We start from the raw sequence: 17,638 nt of genomic DNA on the forward strand, positions 1-17,638 counted from the left end.
TTTTTTGAATGTTGAGTTTTAAGCCAGCTTTCTCACTCTCCTCTTTCACCTTCATCAAGAGGCTCTTTAATTCCCCTTCACTTTCTGTCATAAAGATGGTATCATCTGCATATCTGAGGTTACTGATATTTCTCCCCACAGTCTTGATTCCAGCTTGTGCTACATCCAGCCTGGCATTTCACATGATGTACTCTGCATAGAAGTTAAATAAGCAGAGTGACAATGTAAAGCCGGGACATACTTCTTTCTCAGTTTGGAACCAGTCTGTTATTCCATATCTGGTTCTAACTGTTGGCTGTTTGACCTACATGTAGGTTTCTCAGGAGGTAGATCAGGTGGTCTGTTTTTCCCATCTCTTGAAGAATTTTCCACAGCTTGTTGTGATCTACACATTCAAAGGCTTTAGCATAGTCAATGAAGCAGAAGTAGATGTTTTTCTGAAATTCTATAGCTTTTCTATGATCCAATGAATGTTGGCATTTTGATCTCTGGTTCCTCTACCTTTTCAAAATCCAGCTTGTACATCTGGAAGTTCTCATTCATGTAGTATTAAAACCTAGCTTGAAGGAGTATTAGCATTAGTTTGCTAGCATGTGAAATGAGTGCATTTGTGCAGTAATTTGAACATTCTTTTAACATTGCCCTTCTTTGGGATCGGAATGAAAACTGACATTTTCCAGTCCTGTGGCCACTGCTGAGTTTTCCAAATTTGCTGGTATAATGAGTGCTTTAACAGTCTCATCTTTCAGGATTTGAAATAGCTCAACCATCGCTTCCTAAGACCACTTGAACTTCACACTCCAGGATGTCTGGCTCTAGGTGAGTGATCACACCATTGTGGTTATCTGGGTCATTAAGATCTTTCTTGTATAGTTCTTCTGTGTATTCTTACCACCTCTTCTTATAACTTCTGCTTCTGTTAGGTCCATACTGTTTCTGTCCTTTATTGTGCAGAAGTCTCTGCATAAAGTAATAGCTCATAAACTGTAGTTTTGAATTTTATTTCTCTAACGGTTGACTGGGTTGAGCATTTTTTCGTGTGCCTGTTGGAGATCTATGTACCTATTTTGGAGAAACGTCTCTTTAGGTCTTTTGCCTATTTTTTGACTGGGTTTTTGTTTATTTGTTTGTTTTGTGCTATATATTTTGGAAGTTAATCCATTGTCAGTTCCATCATTTGCAAATATATTTTCCTAGTCCGCTTGTCCTTTAATTTTGTTTATGACTTCCTTTGATGTACAAAAGCTTTTAAGTTTAATTAGGTATCATTTGCTTTTTTTTTTTTTCCTCTTATTTCCATGGCTCTGAAAGTGAAACTGAAGTCCCTTAGTTGTGTCTGTGTCTCTTCTAGACCCCATGGACTGTAGCCTACCAGGCTCCTCCGCCCATGGGATTTTCCAGGCAAGAATACTGGAGTGGGTTGCCGTTTCCTTCTCCAGGGGATTGTCCCAACCCAGGGAGCGAACCTGGGTCTCCCACATTATAGGCAGACGCTTTACCATCTGAGCCACCAGGGAAGTCCATTACTCTAGGAGATCCAAAAAATATTGTTGCTAATTTTATGTCAAAGAGTGTTCTGCCTGTGTTTTCCTCTTTAACCCATTTTGAACTTATTTTGTATATGATTTTAGAGAATGTTCTAATTTAATTCTTCTGCATGTAGCTGTCTAGCTTTCCCACTTCCAATTGCTGAAGAGACTTTCTCCAGTATATATTCTTGCCTCCTTTGTCATAGATTAATTCATCAGGCTAATGCCCAGAGGTGTGGGCATTTATTTCTGGACTTTCTATCCTGCTCCATTTACCTGTGTGTCTCTGTTTGTGCTAGTACAGTACTGTTTTCACTACTGTATTTTTGTAACATAGTCTGTAGTCAAGGAGCATGATTCCTCTAAGTATTCTTTCTTAAGATTGTTTTTGCTCTTTAGGGTCTTTTATGTTTCCATGCGATGCTTAAAATTGTTTATTCTAGTTCTGTGAAAAATACCATTGGTAATTTAATAGGGATTGAATTGAATCTGTAAAATGCCTTGGGTAGTATGGTCATTTTAACAGTATTGATTCTTCCAATTCAAGAATATGTTATATCTTTCCATCTTTATGGGTCATCTTCAGTTTATTTCTTCAGTCTTATAGTTTTTGTAGTACAAGTCTTTTGCCTCTTTAGTTAGGTTTATTCCCAGGTATTTTATTGTTTTTGATGTGATGGGAAATGGAATTGTTTCCATTTTAGTGGCGTAAAATTGGTTGTAGTAGCGGTCTCTTATGATCTTTTATATTTTTGCTGTGTCAGTTGTAACTTGTCTGTTTTCGTTCCTGACTTTATTAATTTGGGTCTGCTTTTTCTTGATGAGTCTGGCTAAAAGTTTATTTTATCTTCTCAAAGAACTAGCTTTTAGTTTTCATTTTTATTTATTTTTTAAAATTAGAGGATAAAAAATTACTTTACATCATTGTGATGGTGTTTGTCATATGTCAACATGAATCACCATTAGGTCTATATATGTCCTCACCCTCTTGAAACCCCCTCCTACCTCCTTTTCCATCCCACCCCTCTATCTTGTCACAGAGCATTGGTTTTGTGATCCCAGCATCATACACTGAACTTTCATTAGCTATCTGTTTTACATATGTATATGTTTCAATGTTATTCTCTCAAATCATCCCACTCACTCATTCCCCCACTGTGTCCAAAATGTCTGTGTGTCCTTTGATGCCCTGCAAGTAGGATTATCAATGCTATCTTTGTAGATTCCATATATATGCATTATTTAATACATGACATTGTCTTTCTGACTTACTTCACTTTGTATAATAGGGTCTGTGTTCATTCACCTCATTAGAACTGACTCAAATGCATTTCTTTTCTTAGCTGAGTAATATTCCATTTTGTATATGTACCACAACTTCCTTATCTATTCTGTTGATGGACATCTAAGTTACTTCCATGTCCTGGCTATTGTAAATAGTGCTGCAATGAACATTAGGGTACATGTAGTTAAATGTTCCCAAATATGTCAGTTACCAGTGTCTTATGTCCCCAGGGTGAGCTGCAGCCTCTTGCTGTCTCTGGAGGAGACTCTGAGATCATTAAGTAGGTCTGACCTTGGCTTTGTCAAGTTACTGTTTTTGTGCTGGATCCCAGTGCGCATGGTTTTTTGTATTCACCTTTCAAGAATTTCTCCCAGCCCTGTGGGGCTTGTGCAGTTAAACCTGCTTGCCTTCAAAGCCAAATGCTCTCCAGGCTCATCTTCCTGGTGCTGGACCCCTGGGCTTGGGAGCCGACATGGAACTCAACTCTCATGCCTATGGTAGAACCTGTGCAATATAATTATTCTCCATTTTGTGGGTCACCTACCTGGGGGAAATGTGATTTGATTTTATCACAAGTCTGCCTTTCTACCCATCTTGTGGCTCCTTCTTTATGTCTTTAGTTGTAGAAGGTCTTTTTTGGCAGGTTCCAGTCTTTTTCATATATGATTGTTCCTGCAGTTAGTGTGATTTTGGTGTTCTCATGAGAGGAGGTAAGCTCAGGATCTTTGTACTCTGCCATCTTGGCCACTCTCTCCTCCAAGTTCTTTGACGTTCAAGATGGCATTTGGAAATGGCACTGCTTTTAAGACCTGTGGTGAACACAATGCCATCAGGGCTTTCACTGCAGAGCTTGGATAGCAGACTGGTCTTGCCATAGCCTATGAAGCCTGTGTAGACTGGGTATGCAGACACTAGTCCCTTGCAGCAGAATGCTCTAAAACAGAATATTATCTACGTATGGAAATGCCTCAGTTATCTGGAGATCAGACATTTGGCTGTCTAAGGCATCTGGAATGGCTTTGAACTCAGACACACAAAAAGCGTTGTCATATACAGGTTTTGACTTTTCTTTTGTGACCTTTAAACTCTGTATTGTTATTTTTTTAAGCTATCTTTTTATTATTCATTTCTAGTTTATTTCCATCATGGTATTAGAATATACTTTAACATAATTTCTATTCTTATAAGTTTTAGTTGTGTTTATGGCCCAGATTTGGAGAAGGGAATGGCAACCCACTCCAATATTCTTGCCTGGAGAATCCCATGGACAAGAGCAGCCTGGCAGGCTACAGTCCATGGGGTTGCACAGAGTCGGACACGACTGAGTGACCAGCACACATGGCCCAGAATACAGTATGTCTAGGTGAATGTGATGTGTGAACTTCAGAAGAATATGTATTGTCTTATTGGGGACTTAATTACTTTATCAGTAGTAATGTGTCTTTATTCCTGGTGCTGCTGCTTGCTTAATCTAAATTTAATATAGTTACTTAAACTCTTTTTGGATTATTGTATGTCTTCTTCCATTTCTGTACTTTGTGTCATTATTAAAGGTGATTTCTTATAGAGAACATAAGGTTGTTGCTTGTTTTTTTTTTACCTACTATTTTAATTGGTCTATTTATTTAGATTGCTGACATATAAAGTCATTACTGATACAGTAAATGCCTTCTTTGGTTTTAACCAGGCATTTTGCATTCAGGTTCTTTTCCTCTTTCAAGCTATAAATTATACTTTTTAAAAACTTCTTTCAGTGGTTGCTGTAGTATTTGCAGTATAGATTTATAAGCAATCCAGGTCCACTTTCAAATAAAACTATACCTATTCTGTTTAACAGACAGTATGTGTCATTTAACAGAATGTTTCCAATTCATCACTTCTGTCCTTTATAACATTCTTTATCTAATCATTACTACATTTTTAGCATATTAATTGTATCCTTTTTTCCTGTGCCACTGTTTTCATTTCTGTTATTTCTTTTTGATTCATTCTTTGGTTACATTGCCTGTCGGTAGTTACCAGTTGTCTGTTTTTCTGTTAGATCCCTTAGCATATTAGTCATAGTTGTTTTAAATTCCTAGTCTGTTAATTCCAAATTCTGTGCCATGTCTGAATATCATTCTATCTCTTCAGTCTCTTCAATCTCTATGTGTTTTTTTCTCCTTTTACTATGCCTTGTAATTTTCTGTTAAAAGCCATACTTGATGTACTAGGTTTAAGAAACTGAGGTAAATAGGTCATTAGTGTGATAATTTTTGTTCCTTTATCTCAAAGGTAGGCTGTGTTTATTGTTTACCTATAGATGCCAGAAGCTAAAATTTCTTGTGTCCTTTTATTTCTGCTCTTTTCTTTGAATTTCTTTAGCAGTTTCTTAAATAAGGTCTGAGAGTTGTTCTTTCAATTGTAATCCCCTGTTAATGTACCCACTCCCTATTGATGTACTCTGTGACAGGAGGGGAAACATTTCATATTTCTGTAATTTGGTCTCACGTTTTTTGTGTGTTTGTGATAGTTTGTGTGCCTAGGATGTGACCTTCACTAGTGCCTCTCAGCTCCCTTCCTCCACCCTGCAACATAACACACATTAAGCTCTTTAGATGAGCCAAGAAGACTAAAAGGGGATGCTGCTGCTGCTGCGTCGCTTCAGTTACCTCCGACTCTGTGCGACCCCATAGACAGCAACCCACCAGGCTCCCCCATCCCTGGGATTCTCCAGGCAAGAACACTGGAGTGGGTTGCCATTTCCTTCTCCAATGCATGAAAATGAAAAAAGAAAGTGAAGTCGCTCAGTTGTGTCCGACTAGTAGCAACCCCATGGTCTGCAGCCTACCAGGCTCTTCCATCCATGGGATTTTCCAGGCAAGAGGACTGGAGTGGGGTGCAATTGCCTTCTCTAGAATTCTATATTTTTTCCCCTCAGGTCATTAAGGCGCTGGTAAATAGTTTCGTATTGGGGCAAGCCCTGTTAAAGAGGACAGAATGCTCTTGGATGTATTTCAGTATTGGTACTCTTCTCTTACACCTTTTGAAGCAAAAGGAGATTTTTTCCTGGTCTTCTCTGAGAACCTAGCAAGGGTCTTGGAGATAAAATTCAGTTAAGTTTGGAGACCTCCCTAAGAATGGGTCCTCTGGGAGTTTTTAACTTAAACTACATTGAGTCTCCAGCAGTTTGTCAATTACATTTTAGGTTTTCATACCTTGGGTCTGGCTTCAGTGTAATTTATGTTTCCTAGCTTCTGCTCCAGTAAGCCGTCAGTCTCTGTATCTGCACGTATGTCTCTAATTTTGAAGGAAACAGTTTGTCTTATGGCCTTATTCTCTTATGGATAGACAGCGAGTTGTTGTTTTTTACTTTGTTCAGCTTTTTTCTTGTAAGGACAAGAGTGTCAACCTCCAAGCTTCTTCCATCTAGACAGAGAGGCTTGATCCTTTTTAAACAAAAAATTGCATGTTGTTGTTGCTGTTTCTGCAAGCAAATTCATCAGGACTATAGTTGAAGAGCAGTTGTGTCTCATTGTGTTTCTGTTGTGGAAAAAAAAACACAAAACTGATTTTCTACTGTTGGATATTTTATTGTTCATAGCCAGAGCTGCATTAAACATCATTTTAGTTAAGTATTTGTGATGTTCAAGCCTGTTTTAGAAAAGACAGAGGAACCAGAGATCAAATTGCCAACATCCGCTGGATCATGGAAAAAGCAAGAGAGTTCCAGAAAAACATCTATTTCTGCTTTATTGACTATGCCAAAGCCTTTGACTGCATGGATCACAAGAAACTGGAAAATTCTGAAAGAGATGGGAATACCAGACCATCTGACCTGCCTCTTGAGAAACCTATATGCAGGTCAGGAAGCAACAGTTAGAACTGGACATGGAACAATAGACTAGTTCCAAATAGGAAAAGGAGTACGTCAAGGCTGTATATTGTCACCCTGCTTATTTAACTTATAGGCAGAGTACATCATGAGAAACACTGGGCTGGAAGAAGCACAGCTGGAATCAAGATTGCTGGGAGAAATATCAATAACCTCTGATATGCAGATGACACCACCCTTATGGCAGAAAGTGAAGAGGAACTAAAAAGCCTCTTGATGAAAGTGAAAGAGGAGAGTGAAAAAGCTGGCTTAAAGCTCAACATTTAGAAAACGAAGATCATGGCATCCAGTCCCATCACTTCATGGGAAATAGATGGGGAAACAGTGGAAACAGTGTCAGACTTTATTTCTTTGAGCTCCAAAATCACTGCAGATGGTGATTGCAGCCATGAAATTAAAAGACGCTTACTCCTTGGAAGAAAAGTGATGACCAACCTAGATAGCATATTCAAAAGCAGAGACATTACTTTGCTAACAAAGGTCCGTCTAGTCAAGGTAATGGTTTTTCCAGTAGTCATGTATGGATGTGAAAGTTGGACGGTGAAGAAACCTGAGCACCAAAGAATTGATGCTTTTGAACTGTGATGTTGGAGAAGACTCATGAGAGTCCCTTGGACTGCAAGGAGACCCAACCAATCCATTCTAAAGGAGATCAGTCCTGGGTATTCTTTGGAAGGACTGATGCTGAGGCTGAAACTCCAATACTTTGGCCACCTCATGCGAAGAGTTGACTCATTGGAAAAGACCCTGATGCTGGGAGGGATTGGGGGCAGGAGGAGAAGGGGACAACAGAGGAGGAGATGGCTGGGTGGCATCACCAACTCGATGGACATGAGTTTGAGTGAACTCCAGGAGTTGGTGATGGACAGGGAGGCCTGGCATGCTGCAGTTCATGGGGTCGCAAAGAGTCGGACACAACTGAGCGACTGAACTGAACTATGCATATCTGTAATTATTTCTTTTGAGTAGATTCTTAAAGTGGAATTGCTGAACAAAAACAGTGAAATTGTGACTTCTAGTAATGTGTGTTTGTAACATTATTGTGTGTTGGTTCCATTAACCACAATGTCACCAACCCTAAGTATTTGTCTCAACTGAAATGAAACACTTTTGTGTCCCCAAAATGATATCTCATTTAATCTTTTTTATTTAGTTTTAAGAAAGAGCTGCATTTTAAAGATATTTTATTTCTCTAAGTTATTTTTTACTAATATTAGAATAATACTTAATAATTTTAATAAGTGGAATGTTAAACAATGAAACTTTACAGTTTACTACCGTAATATTGTTATAATATATTCCATTCGTTAATCACTGAAACAAGGGCTACTTACAGATGCTTAATTATACAATAAACTCTGATTAACAAATTTGTACATTTCTATCAATAAACATACATAATTTAACAAAGTAAATAATCGTTTTGTTTCAGTGGTTAAATTGATAGTGTGGTTACTTAAATTGAGCGTTTTCCCTTTAAAGAAATCTTACAGTCTAACTTATTGGAAAGAGTGGTAATATTTAAACTCATATATAGGAACCACTTAAACTTGGGTTAGTGAGTTTTTGTTGTTTCTTGTTTTCTCTAGAAAGCTATTAAATATTGGTAGTGATAGTAGTGAATATATTGGGCTTCCATGGTGGCACAGTGTGAAAAAATCTGCCTGCCAATGCAGGAAATACAAGTTTGAACCCTAGGTTGGAACATCCCCTGGAGAAGGAAATGACAACCCACTCCAGCAGTTTTGCCTGGGAAATCCTGTGAACAGAGAGTCCTGATGGGCTACAGTCCATGGGATCACAAAAGAGTTGGACACAACTTTGCAAATAACAACAGTGAACATATTGTTCATGATTTTATTTGGAAAACTGTTTATACTGGATTTTTGGTATCTATCCTGTCAGATTAAAGAACCAGGTTTCTAGCATTTTCAAAGATGCTCTTGTTTACATATTTGCTAATAAATATTTGAGTCAGAGTCTTTGTTTCTCTCTATGGTTTTTGTGTGAGCTTTGTCTTTGGAAGTTTTTTATGCTTTGTCTGGTTTTGCCTCTCCCTTTTTGGGCTTGATTAATTTGCCCACGTGGCTCATAAAATTCAGAGAAACGTTTTACTTACTAAATAACCAGTTTTTTATGAAAGGATGTAGCTGAGGAACAATCATTTGGAAAAGATACATATAGCAGGGTATGAGGAAGTGGAAGTGGAACTCTGACACCATCTCAGAGTGGCCGCTACACTTCCCAAGTGTTCACATGTTCACCAACCCAGAAGTTCTTTAAAACCAGTATGTTTTGGGATTTTCATGGAGGAGGCTTCATTACATAGGCATGATGAACCATTAACTCCATTTCTCACAATGAATCATTAACTCCTTTCTCCCTACTCAAGAGGGAGGCATGGCCAAAAATTCCAAGCTTCTAATCATGAATTGGTCTTCCTGCTGACTAGCCCTCATGCAGGACACATGCAGGAGCCCATTGAGTCATCTCATTAGAACAAAAGATAATCTTATTACCCAGGAAATCACTGGAGTTTTAGAATCCCTGTGTTAATAACTGGTTTCAGTAACCAAATATTAAAGCAAAAAAATCCTCCTGGTGCTCTCATCACTTAGAAAATTGCAAGGGTTTCTGAAGCTCTGTGCCAGAGACCAGGGATAAAGACTAAATTTTATCTCACAAATATTGTAAGCTTTTCTCTGTTTTACCTTGGTCATATCCTCTAGATTTGGGGGCATTTTTGTCGTTTTGTTTTTCTTTCTTTTTTTTGAAGAGGAAGTTTACAGTATTCATGACTGATTCTTGGTATCAGCAACTGGATTATCATTACTTTTATGTTTTTAATAAATTCTGAAGGAGAGGGGTATTACTTATTTGTTGCTATGTAGCAAACTACTCTAAAATAGTTACAGTCAGTAATTGCTTAAAAAAATATTTATTTTCCCACATAGTTTCTGTGGATCAGGAATTCAGGAACAACTTAGATAGATGCTTGTGGCTCTTGGTGTCTCATGGGTTATAGTTAAGATGTTAGCTGTAGTTGCAGTAATCTGAAGGCTTGACAGGAGGTGGAAAATGTGTATCCGAACTGGTTAACTCATGTTATTGGCAAGTTACTACTGACTCCTCAGTTCCTTACCATGAAGACGTCTTTGTCATGTTGCCTTACTGTCTTCCTTACAAGGCAGCTAGCTTCACCCAGAGCAGGTGATCCAGGGAAAGTCAAAACTTCTATCCTCAGAAGTCACTCTCCATAAATATTCAGTTCAGTTCAGTCGCTCAGTCGTGTCCGACTCTTTGCAACCCCATGAATTGCAGCTCGCCAGACCTCCCTGTCCATCAGCAACTCCCGGAGTTCACTCAAACTCACGTCCATCAAGTCCGTGATGCCATCCAGCCATCTCACCCTGGGTCGTCCCTTTCTCCTCCTGCCCCCAATCTCTCCCAGCATCAGAGTCTTTTCCAATGAGTCAACTCTTCGCATGAGGTGGCCAAAGTACTGGAGCTTCAGCTTTAGCATCATTCCTTCCAAAGAACACCCAGGGCTGATCTCCTTCAGTATGGACTGGTTGGATCTCCTTGCAGTCCAAGGGACTCTCATGAGTCTTCTCCAACACCACAGTTCAAATGCATCAATTCTTCGGCGCTCAGCCTTCTTCATAGTCCAACTCTCACATCCATACATGACCACAGGAAAAACCATAGCCTTGACTAGACCGACCTTAGTCGGCAAAGTAATGTGTCTGCTCTTGAATATACTACCTAGGTTGGTCATAACTTTTCTTCCAAGGAGTAAGCGTCTTTTAATTTCATGGCTGCAGTCACCATCTGCAGTGATTTTGGAGCCCCAAAAAATAAAGTCTGACACTGTTTCTACTGTTTCCCCATCTATTTGCCATGAAGTGATGGGACTGGATGCCATGATCTTCATTTTCTAAATGTTGAGCTTTAAGCCAACCTTTTTACTCTCCTCTTTCACTTTAATCAGGAGGCTTTTTAGTTCCTCTTCACTTGCTGCCATAAGGGTGGTGTCATCTGCATATCTGAGGTTATTGATATTTCTCCCGGCAATCTTGATTCCAGCTTGTGCTTCTTCCAGCCCAGCGTTTCTCATGATATACTCTGCCTATAAGTTAAATAAGCAGGGTGACAATATACAGCCTTGACGTACTCCTTTTCCTATTTGGAACTAGTCTATTGTTCCATGTCCAGTTGTAACTGTTGCTTCCTGACCTGCATACAGATGTCTCAAGGGGCAGGTCAGGTGGTCTGGTATTCCCATCTCTTTCAGAATTTTCCACAGTTTATTGTGATCCACACAGTCAAAGGCTTTGGCATAGTCAATAAAGCAGAAATAGATGTTTTTCTGGAACTCTCTTGCTTTTTCCATGATCCAGCGGATGTTGGCAATTTGATCTCTGGTTCCTCTGCCTTTTCTAAAACCAGCTTCATAAATATTAGGTTAGTGCAAAAGTAATTGTGGTTTTACATTGTTGAAATTTGCCATTTAACTTCAGATACGCAGATGGCACCACCCTAATGGCAGAAAGTGAAGAGGAATTAGAGCCTCTAAGATGAAGGTGAAAGAGGAGAGTGAAAAAGCCGGCTTAAAACTCAGCATTCAAAAAATTAAGATCATGGCATCCAGTCCCATAACCTCGTGACAAATAGATGGGGAAACAAGGGAAACAGTGACAGACTTTATTTCTTGGGCTCCAAAATCACTGCAAATGGTGACTGCAGCCATGAAATTAAAAGATGCTTGCTTCTTGGAAGGAAAGCTATGACCAAACTAGGCAGCATATTATAAAGCAGAGACATCACTTTGCCAACAAAGGTCTGTATGGTCAAAGCTGTGGTTTTTCCAGTAGTCATGTATGAATGTGAGAGTTGGACCATAAAGAAGGCAGAGCACTGGAGAATTGATGCTTTGAACTGTGATGTTGGAGAAGATACTTGGAGAGTCCCTTTGACTGCAAGAAGATCAAACCAGTCAATCCTAAAGGAAGTCAACTCTGAATATTCATTAGAAGGACTGATGCTAAAGCTGAAGCTCTAGTACTTTGGCCATCTGATGTAAAGAGCCATCTCATCAGAAAAGACCCTGATCCTGAGAAAGATTGAGGACAGGTGGAGAAGGGGGCGACATGATGAGATGGTTGGATGGCATCATTGACTCAATGAACATGAGTTTGAGCAAACTCAGGAAGATAGTGAAGAACAGGGAAGCCTGGCGTGCTGCAGTCCTTGGGATTGCAAAGAGTCAGACATGACTGAGGAACTGAACAACAACAAATTGAGATACATTCTTAAATGTTGTTATGTTATACATCATTTTAATGTGCATGTGTTGCTTTATGTTGCTTGCTAATGACTTAGTGTGCTGCACTGTGGTTAGTCGCTCAGTCATGTTCAACTCTTTATGACCCCATGGACTGTAGCCAGCCAGACTCCTGTGTCCATGGGGATTCTCCAGGCAAGAATACTGGAGTTGGCTGCCATGTCCTCTTCCAGGAATCTTCCCAACCTAGGGATCAATCCCAGGTCTCCTGCCTTGCAGGTGGATTCTTTACTAATTGAACCCCAGGGAAAACCCAAGAATACTGAAGTTTGGTATCCTATTCCTTCTCCAGGGGATCTTCCCAACTGAGGACTCGAACCGGGATCTCCTGCATTGCAGGCAGATTCTTTACCAGCTGAGCTTCCAGAGAAGCCTGATGACTTATTACTTGCTGTTTAGTGTAATTGTAAGTGTTGCCTTCAATTGATATTAATGGAGCTTGTGAGTATTCGAAGTTGGGTATTGGTATACTTCTTTACCACCATTCACTTTCCTTGTCTTTGTGATCTGTGTCCTGCTGCTCCTTTATATTTTGGCAGTATTTCTTGTGGGATTTTAGTTCCCCATGCAGGGATCAAACCTGACCCCCAACAGTAACAGCACAGAGTGCTAACCACTGGACTGCCAGGGAGTTCCCTGTCCTCCTACTTTAGATCTTACAGTTATTCTGGAGTTCTGCTAAGCAAACATTTTTTTTTTAAGTTTTCTTTTACTAATACTGGGTTGTAATGTCCTCTATCCTAGTGGATTTTTAATTCATGTGCTTTATATCCTATAGAAATTCTTTAACACTTTGGTCAACTCAGCTGTTTTGCTTTCCAGATGGCATAGATAATGTCCTTTTTATTATTGTTTCTTCTGTGGCATTTCCAAGGAAGTCAAGGTAAAGTGGTATACTCAGTCAGCTTGCTTAAAGGGGAAGCCTGTGGTTCTGAGCCTGCACTTTCATTAAGTTTGACTCATTGTTATACAGTCTTGTCTCCCTCCTGGGGAGAAAAGACTTTCCCCTGTGTACTGTCTTGTGTTTGACTGTTTTTTAAGTTAACAGGTAGATTGTACCATAAATCCAGTGTTGGAGATTCCATGTTTGTTTACCTGCTGCCTTTTTAAGGAATAATCTGGCTATCAGGAGCTAGCTCTGTCTTATTTAGGAATTAGGAAATGGATTGGTCAGGATGTATTTAAGTGTTTTTCAACTAGAGTACTGAGTTCTCCCTGTAGCTGGTTAATGCGACTGGTCCTTTAGTTTATGGTGGTTGGGCATTTTTTGTTTGAATGAGGATGAATTTTATTGTTTTCCTTACATCTGTAGTTAAGGAATAGTGTTTTCTCAGCAGAGAGAACGGTGTATACGTGAGAAAAGTTGTATAAATAATAATATCAGTATAGGAGACAGTATATTTGAACCTGGGCTTCCTTAGGCTCAGTGGTAAAGAACCTGCCTGCCAATAGAGGACACACAGGTTTGATCCCTGGGTCAGGAAGATTCCCTGGAGAAGAAAGTGGCACTCCAGTATTCTTGCCTGGGAAATCCCTTGGATTAAAGGATCCTGGTGGGCTACAGTCCACGGGGTTTCAAAAGAGTCAAGCTGCTAAATTGCTGCTGCTAAGTCACTTCAGTCGTGTCCAGCTCTGTGCAACCCCATAGACGGCAGCCTATCAGGCTCCGCCGTCCCTGGGATTTTCCAGGCAAGAACAGTGGAGTGGGTTGCCATTTCCTTCTCCAGTGCATGAAAGTGAAAAGTGAAAGTGAAGTCACTCAGTAGTGTCTGACTCTTCGTGACCGCATGGACTGCAGCCTACCAGGCTCCTCCGTCCATGGGATTTTCCAGGCAAGAGTACTGGAGTGGGTTGCAATTGCCTTCTCCAAAAGAGTCAAGAGGACTTAACAAATAAACAACAACAACAATATTTGAACCTATTTGCTCATAATTGGTCACTAATTTGTTGTCTCACAGACAGATCTTTAACCTTGGGGTTAGGAAAATTTGCAGTAAAGGACAGATGTATTGCACCCTAGTTCTTAACCTAAATTTGCTTGCAACTGAATCTAGGAGTAAACTTGTGTCTCGGTTTTTCCTTTGAGAAAATGACAGCGTTGTATTTAGTGGTCTTTTTGTTTTTTAAGTGAGGCTATAACTTTTATGAAGATACTTTGAATATTCTCTTGCCTTAAAGTCATTATGATGAATGGTTATTTTGCAATGCAAAGAATAACTTAAGTTTTTTTGCACATTCCGCTAGTTTAGAATATGAAAAGGATAATGCATTTCTCTGTATTGTATAATGTTGTATAACAAAAAGTTCTGTCTTTTTAAAACAAAAAAACCAAACCAAACAAAATTTTTTAACATTCTCTCCCATAAAAAATTTAAAAAACAACTATTTTAAGATCTTATTACAGTAGAAATGTTTAAACTCAAATTTTCAGCTGTTACGACAAAGTTACTTAAACATGCTCTTGGGATGGGGTGGGGGCCCTTTATATTCATTGTTGTTGTTCAGTTGCTAAGTCATGTCCAACTCTTTGCGACCCCATGGACTGGACTGCAGCACACCAGGCTCCTCTGTCTTCCAGTATGTCCCAGAATTTGCTTAAATTCATGTGCATTGAGTCAACGATGCTATCTAACAATCTCATCCTTTGCTGCTCCCTTCTTTTGGCTTCAGTCTTTCCCAGCATCACCATTTCCAGTGAGTCAGCTCTTCACATCATGTGGCCAAATTATTGGAGCTTCAATATGAAAACATAATTTTTTTGGCCCTAGTACTCAAATTGTAGGAATTTAGTCTCCTTTTAATTCCTGCATAAGTGAAAGTCTCATTAAAATTATACTGCTCTTTAAGTTTTTAGAGAAAATTCCAAGAAGTTGTGTTCACATGGGTAATTTCTATAAATTCTCGAATGTTTTCTAAGGCAATGTTATTTTCAGTTTTTCCTTCTAAAATAATTAACATTATTAATTAACATTTGCTAATTAATTCAGTGGGTTGTAGCATATTTACATAAATTCAACTGTGTGAGCATGTCAAAGGAAAAAATATATTAATAGTAGGGAGGAGTCTATTCATCATTTTTCTCAAGTGATCATATGCCCTGGAGTGATTGATCTTTAAAAAAAACGCAATGCTTCTTTATAAGTGGTTCAGAGCTTTTCAGATAAAATTAGCCTATGTGTGTTCTCTATTTACTCTTTGGCTTTAGTGCCCAGGTCTTTCTTAAATCTTGAGTCTCATGTCTGATACTTTCCTCTTTCCAAAAAAAAAAAAAAATTAGCTTTAATTCACAAGTTTAATTCCTCCTCCTATTTAGCACATTGATAGTCACATTCTGTGTGCTCAGAGAATATAAACTACTGTTGGTGGTTGTGATTGTTGTTCCGACTTTTGCAACCCCGTGGTCTATAACCCCACCAGGCTCCTCTGTCCATGGGATTTTCCAGACAGGAATACTGGCGTGGGTTGCCATTTCCTCCTCCAGGGGATCTTCCTAACTTAGGGATAGCACTCCAGTCTCAGGCAGAGTCCCTGAAGGATACAGTTATAATGTAAATCAGTGCCAGTAAAGTGATACAGTACATTCCAAAAGCTGAAAGAGTTTCTAGATTGTTTGCAGACATATTTTATTTTTCGATAATGTGTTTTAAAGAAATCCTCCCAATATTACTTCTTTTTTATGCAGTTTTACACTAGTGCAAAGTTTATACTTCTCATCATTCACAAGGGATGTTCCATGGTTAATAATCACAAAACACTGTAGTAACTTATAAATGCCTGTTTTTCCCCTGAAGATTTTATGTTATTAAACCTATGATTTTCCCAGTTGTTTACTTATTTTGTGACTGTTGATCTACTGTGTTCCCTGAAACAACTCAGTGGGCATATTTGATGTCAGGATTGTAATAGATACTTTACAAACAAATACATTTACTAAAATATGTATGTATAGTATCTGTGCACATATATCTATGCATAGATACACGTGTATTTGTGTTAGGGCATATCTCCCTTTTTATATGTGGTTCCAGGCACACTGCTATGCAGTATTGAAAACTCAAAAGTTGAGAGATAGAATGGCTTTTCTGGAGAATTGCAAACATTTCCATATGGTTGTTTTTGAGTATTAAACATTATAAAATATTTTTCTTTTAATATTAGTGAAGAAAGCAGCATGTCATCATATGATTAAATATTATTAAAACTTGGATTCATCTTATTCTCTGGGAACAAATGAGGAGGGAAAAAAGATAAAATTGTCAGCAACTACCAGTTTGTTTACTATGGACAAGAATATCTAGAAATCACAAAAGGCTGTTATTTTATGTGGAGTTATGCTTCAGCTCTGGGGAAATCTAGGAAACATCTTAGCAAAAACTGTTTCCCAACTTGACTTACTAAATCTGCATAATTTCATAGATAACATTTTCAGTCTGATCCTTTTAGGAATACTAAAAATGTGTTTGCTTATCTGTTAACATGGAATTTATACCTATTTTATTGCTTATTTCCTCCACCTTCAACATTTCCCTGAACTCTATTTTAATCTTTACCTTGGTATAAATGCTCCAAGTGGAAAGAGATGTGAAAATTAATTCTAGCTGATTGAAACATAGCTTAAATTTATTCTTATTAATACCTAAGTCTCATCTCAAAGAACATTAATAAAACATGGAAACCACCCACAGATTTCTTCTAAAATGCCCTTGTTTTATATTATTTTACTGTTTATCTTATCAAAAACATTTCTCTAACTGAAGAGAGGCAAAGTTTTAATCTTTTGTTCATTCTTACTCTACTTTGATAGATGTCAGCCAGAGTTGGACATTAGATAAACGGTTGTAGAATTTGTATTTTTTAACTTGTATCTAAATTAGAGGAAGTTGATAATAGTATTATTTTCAGTGTTTTCTTCAGCCCTTATCAGAAGTAGAATAGTATTACTTTTTTTTTTTTTAATGCGCCAAGAGTTCTTGTCATAAATATGCTTCTCTGTTGAAACTTTGGAGTTTTGCCCCCTACCGAAAGGTTACTCAAGAAAATAATGATCATTTGTATGCTTTTAATTTTCAGTCCCATCTTCCAGTTTTACAAAATGTTTTGTGGAAATTTTGTTAATAAATTCTATTTTTTCTAATGTAAATTAGTTGTTTTTGCAAACTCATTGGAAAGTGATGTTTTTAACAAATGGTTATAAAACTGACTCATACTCTTTGTACAACTATCTGTAAGGAAGTCCTCTTTATAAGTGCTTTTAAGTGCATACGTATGAGAATTTTTATACATAATACAAATTTTTATATGTAATAACATACTTTTTATACACAATATTACTTTATACTTAATTTTTATATACACTACAGTTTTTAAACATAATACAGCATTTTTGACCACAAAATCAGAGGTGAAAACATTGTTTTCAATGTTGTGAAAACAAGTGCTCTCTCCATAGTACAAGTTTCTTTCAAAAAGCGATTTCTTTTCTCTATAAAGTATTTTTGTTTGGGGTTGTTTTATTTTTGCTAGGCAGCATGCTTTTAACACGCAGCCAGTTTTCCTTCCAGGAAAGATCTGCATTTTATTGGAAAACACCTGAATCATTTTTCTTT

At 38.2% G+C, this 17,638-nt stretch overlaps 1 protein-coding gene across 2 annotated transcripts in view; it reads left to right on the forward strand.

Annotated features, from left to right (window-relative positions):
- ORC4 (origin recognition complex subunit 4) overlaps nucleotides 1-17,638 on the forward strand; it is a 92,351-nt gene that overhangs the window by 7,556 nt on the left and 67,157 nt on the right. Inside the window, exon 1 of one of the 2 annotated variants that reach the window (XM_068968071.1) lies at nucleotides 12,347-12,438. The exons of the other annotated variant lie outside the window; for it this stretch is intronic. The gene's annotated coding sequence lies outside the window, so the exon portion shown is untranslated. Of the gene's footprint in view, nucleotides 1-12,346; nucleotides 12,439-17,638 lie in introns of those variants that run through there. 2 annotated transcript variants of the gene reach the window in all.

The sequence above is a fragment of the Capricornis sumatraensis genome, chromosome 3 (assembly GCF_032405125.1).
Source record: "Capricornis sumatraensis isolate serow.1 chromosome 3, serow.2, whole genome shotgun sequence".
NCBI classification, from domain to species: Eukaryota; Metazoa; Chordata; class Mammalia; order Artiodactyla; family Bovidae; genus Capricornis; species Capricornis sumatraensis.